The sequence below is a fragment of the Micropterus salmoides genome, unplaced genomic scaffold (assembly GCF_014851395.1).
Source record: "Micropterus salmoides isolate LMB-PRFRI ecotype aquatic unplaced genomic scaffold, ASM1485139v1 Ms_hic_scaffold_7, whole genome shotgun sequence".
Classification (NCBI taxonomy): Eukaryota; Metazoa; Chordata; class Actinopteri; order Centrarchiformes; family Centrarchidae; genus Micropterus; species Micropterus salmoides.
The window spans coordinates 37,341,035-37,346,034 of NW_024044459.1; the positions used below are offsets into that span (position 1 = coordinate 37,341,035).

Sequence of the window (5,000 nt, forward strand, 5' to 3'; positions counted from 1 at the left end):
AACCTATTGTGAAGATACCAACGAAGTCGTTCAGTCCTTGGCCACAAGTAGTCTTAACGACTGTAACGACTGTAACGACTGTCGTCACAGCAACAAGGAACACTTACGAACCTGCGGTATCGATGACCCGGATAACGCCCCCACTGAGGTGAAATAGTGAGTTTCCCTGCCAGTCATCAAACTGAAGAAGTCCTTTGGATGAGGACGAAACGTCTTCCAGTGTCTTCAACCAAGTCCATTGCCCCTGATTTTTAACCTTCGTTGGATACTATGACCTGATGACTGAAATCTTCATAGACTTCTGACCCAGTGATTCAAAACCGCACATTGTGCTTCCCGTATTTGTCCCTCTCTCTATAGTGAAAGTTGCTGTATGTCTTCCTAGTTGGTGACCTCATGGGATGTGAAGCCCTATTCCCCTCATGGATAAGGCCCTGGCCTCCTAAGCCAGGATTGTGGGTTAGAGTCCCATCTGGGTGTGGGGGAGCATGTGGTGCATGACCTCATGGGATGTGAAGCCGTATTGGCCTTGTGGATAAGACACTGGCCTCCTAAGCCAGGGATTGTGGGAGAGCAAGTGGCGAGAAGCCTGCTGGGCCCATTGATTTAAAAACCACACATTGTGTTTTCCTGTATTTTTCCCTTTCTCTGTATGAAACTTGCGTCTGTCCTCCTAGCTGGTGACCTCATGGTATGTGAAGCCCTAGGGCCTAATGTATAAGGCACTGGCCTCCTAAGCCAGGGATTGTGGTTCGAGTCCCTCTGGGGTGTGAGAGCAGAGTGGCGCAGCGGAAGCGTGCTGGGCCCATAACCCAGGTCGATGGATCGAAACCATCCTCTGCTAGTACTGTTTTACTGGCAGCCTGGCTGTGTGGTGAGGTGTCAAGGAAGCCATCTACACCAGGGTTGAGAAGCCGTCATTGAACAGGGGAGGGGGTCTACGCCACCACTTATCCCCCACTCTACACATGCTGTCCTTTCATCTCTTCCCAGGAAACTCAACAAACGTAACCTATTGACCCAGGTGAAGATACCAACGAAGGTCGTTCAGTCTTGGCCACAAGTAGTCTTAACGACTGTAACGACTGTACGACTGTCGTCACAGCAACAAGGAACACTTACGAACCAGCGGTATCGATGACCCGGGATAACGCCCCCACTGAGGTGAAATAGCTGAGTTTCCCTGCCAGTCAGTCAGAACTGAAGAAGTCCTTTGGATGAGGGACGAAACGTCTTCCAGTGTCTTCAACCAAGTCCAGTTGCCCCTGATTTTAACCTTCGTTGGATACTATGACCTGGATTACTGAGAATCTTCATAGACTTCTGACCCAGTGATTCAAAACCGCACATTGTGCTTCCCGTATTTGTCCCCTCTCTCTATGTGAAAGTTGCTGTATGTCTTCCTAGTTGGTGACCTCATGGATGTGAAGCCCTATTCCCCTCATGGATAAGCCCTGGCCTCCTAGCCAGGGATTGTGGGTTAGAGTCCCATCTGGGGTGCGGGGCAGAGTGGCGCAGCATAAGCCTGCTGTGCCCAGTGATTCAAAGCCAGGGATTGTGGTTCGAGGCCCATCTGCAAAGTGGCAGAGCAAGTGTCGCAGCGGAAGCGTGCTGGGCCCATAACCCAGAGTCGATGGTCGAAACCATCCTCTGCTAACGTGATTTATGGCAGCGTGGTGCCAGTGATTTCAAAACCACACATTGGTCCCTTTCTCTATAGTGAAAGTTACTGTATGTCTTCCTAGTTGGTGACCTCATGGGATGTGAATCCCTATTGGCCTTATGGATAAGGCACTGGCCTCCTAAGCCAGGGATTGTGGTTTAGAGTCCCATCTGGGGTTGGTGGGAGCAGAGTGGTGCATGACCTCATGGTGTGAAGCCGTATTGGCCTTGTGGATAGACACTGGCCTCCTAAGCCAGGGATTGTGGAGAGCAGAGTGGCGCAGAGGAAGCCTGCTGGCCCATTGATTTAAAACCACACATTGTGTTTCCTGTATTTTTCCCTTTCTCTGTATGAACTTGCTGTCTGTCCTCCTAGCTGGTGACCTCATGTATGTGAAGCCCTAGTGGCCTAATGGATAGGCCTGGCCTCCTAAGCCAGGGTTGTGGTTTCGATCCCATCTGGGGTGGGAGAGCAGAGTGGCGCACGGAAGCGTGCTGGCCCATAACCCAGAGGTCGATGGATCGAAACCATCCTCTGCTAGTGCTGTTTTACTGGCAGCCTGGCGATGTGTAGTGAGTGTCAAGGAAGCCATCTACACCAGGGTTAGAAGCCGTCATTGAACAGGGAGGGGGTCTACGCCACCACTTATCCCCCTTACATGCTGTCCTTTCATCTCTTCCCAGAAACTCAACAAACGTAACCTATTGACCTCAGGTGAAGATACCAACGCAGGTCGTTCAGTCTTGGCCACAAGTAGTCTTAACGACTGTAACGCTGTACGACTGGCGTCACAGCAACAAGGAACACTTACGAACCAGCGGTATCGATGACCCGGGATACGCCCCCACTGAGGTGAAATAGCTGAGTTTCCCTGCCAGTCATCAGAACTGAAGAATCCTTTGGATGAGGGACGAAACGTCTTCCATACCCAGAGGTCGATGGATCGAAACCATCCTCTGCTAGTACTGTTTTACTGGCAGCCTGGCGATGTGTGGTGAGGTGTCAAGGAAGCCATCTACACCAGGGTTGAGAAGCCGTCATTGAACAGGGGAGGGGTCTACGCCACCACTTATCCCCCACTTACAATGCTGTCCTTTCATCTCTTCCCAGGAACTCAATAAACGTAACCTATTGACCTCAGGTGAAGATACCAACGAAGGTCGTTCAGTCTTGGCCCAAGTATCTTAACGACTGTAACGACTGTAACGACTGTCGTCACAGCAACAAGGAACACTTACGAACCAGCGGTATCGATGACCCGGGATAACGCCCCCACTGAGTGAAATAGCTGAGTTTCCCTGCCAGTCAGTCAGAACTGAAGAAGTCCTTTGGATGAGGGACGAAACGTCTTCCAGTGTCTTCAACCAAGTCCAGTTGCCCCTGATTTTAACCTTCGTTGATAACTATGACCTGGATGACTGAGAATCTTCATAGACTTCTGACCCAGTGATTCAAAACCGCACATTGTGCTTCCCGTATTTGTCCCTCTCTCTATAGTGAAAGTTGCTGTATGTCTTCCTAGTTGGTGACCTCATGGGATGTGAAGCCCTATTCCCCTCATGGATAAGGCCCTGGCCTCCTAAGCCAGGGATTGTGGGTTAGAGTCCCATCTGGGGTGTGGGGGAGCAGAGTGGTGCATGACCTCATGGGATGTGAAGCCGTATTGGCCTTGTGGATAAGACACTGGCCTCCTAAGCCAGGGATTGTGGGAGAGCAGTGGCGCAGAGGAAGCCTGCTGGGCCCATTGATTTAAAAACCACACATTGTGTTTCCTGTATTTTTCCCTTTCTCTGTAGTGAAACTTGCTGTCTGTCCTCCTAGCTGGTGACCTCATGGTATGTGAAGCCCTAGTGGCCTAATGGATAAGGCACTGGCCTCCTAAGCCAGGGATTGTGGTTCGAGTCCCATCTGGGGTGTGGGAGAGCAGAGTGGCGCAGCGGAAGCGTGCTGGGCCCATAACCCAGAGGTCGATGGATCGAAACCATCCTCTGCTAGTACTGTTTTACTGGCAGCCTGGCGATGTGTGGTGAGGTGTCAAGGAAGCCATCTACACCAGGGTTGAGAAGCCGTCATTGAACAGGGGAGGGGGTCTACGCCACCACTTATCCCCCACTTACAATGCTGTCCTTTCATCTCTTCCCAGGAAACTCAACAAACGTAACCTATTGACCTCAGGTGAAGATACCAACGAAGGTCGTTCAGTCTTGGCCACAAGTAGTCTTAACGACTGTAACGACTGTAACGACTGTCGTCACAGCAACAAGGAACACTTACGAACCAGCGGTATCGATGACCCGGGATAACGCCCCCACTGAGGTGAAATAGCTGAGTTTCCCTGCCAGTCAGTCAGAACTGAAGAAGTCCTTTGGATGAGGGACGAAACGTCTTCCAGTGTCTTCAACCAAGTCCAGTTGCCCCTGATTTTAACCTTCGTTGGATAACTATGACCTGGATGACTGAGAATCTTCATAGACTTCTGACCCAGTGATTCAAAACCGCACATTGTGCTTCCCGTATTTGTCCCTCTCTCTATAGTGAAAGTTGCTGTATGTCTTCCTAGTTGGTGACCTCATGGGATGTGAAGCCCTATTCCCCTCATGGATAAGGCCCTGGCCTCCTAAGCCAGGGATTGTGGGTTAGAGTCCCATCTGGGGTGCGGGGGAGCAGAGTGGCGCAGCAGAAGCCTGCTGTGCCCAGTGATTCAAAGCCAGGGATTGTGGGTTCGAGGCCCATCTGCAAAGTGGCAGAGCAGAGTGGCGCAGCGGAAGCGTGCTGGGCCCATAACCCAGAGGTCGATGGATCGAAACCATCCTCTGCTAACAGTGATTTATGGGCAGCGTGGTGCCAGTGATTCAAAACCACACATTGGTCCCTTTCTCTATAGTGAAAGTTACTGTATGTCTTCCTAGTTGGTGACCTCATGGGATGTGAATCCCTATTGGCCTTATGGATAAGGCACTGGCCTCCTAAGCCAGGGATTGTGGTTTAGAGTCCCATCTGGGGTGTGGGGAGCAGAGTGGTGCATGACCTCATGGGATGTGAAGCCGTATTGGCCTTGTGGATAAGACACTGGCCTCCTAAGCCAGGGATTGTGGGAGAGCAGAGTGGCGCAGAGGAAGCCTGCTGGGCCCATTGATTTAAAAACCACACATTGTGTTTCCTGTATTTTTCCCTTTCTCTGTAGTGAAACTTGCTGTCTGTCCTCCTAGCTGGTGACCTCATGGTATGTGAAGCCCTAGTGGCCTAATGGATAAGGCACTGGCCTCCTAAGCCAGGGATTGTGGGTTCGAGTCCCATCTGGGGTGTGGGAGAGCAGAGTGGCGCAGCGGAAGCGTGC

At 51.3% G+C, this 5,000-nt stretch overlaps 1 protein-coding gene and 1 non-coding gene across 2 annotated transcripts in view; one reads left to right on the forward strand and one right to left on the reverse strand.

Annotated features, from left to right (window-relative positions):
• LOC119891504 (scavenger receptor cysteine-rich type 1 protein M160-like) overlaps positions 1-5,000 on the reverse strand; it is a 1,270,577-nt gene that overhangs the window by 590,705 nt on the left and 674,872 nt on the right. The gene's annotated exons all lie outside the window — the stretch shown is intronic.
• Positions 4,896-4,968, forward strand: trnar-ccu. Its single transcript has one exon. It is a non-coding gene; the product is annotated as a tRNA-Arg (tRNA).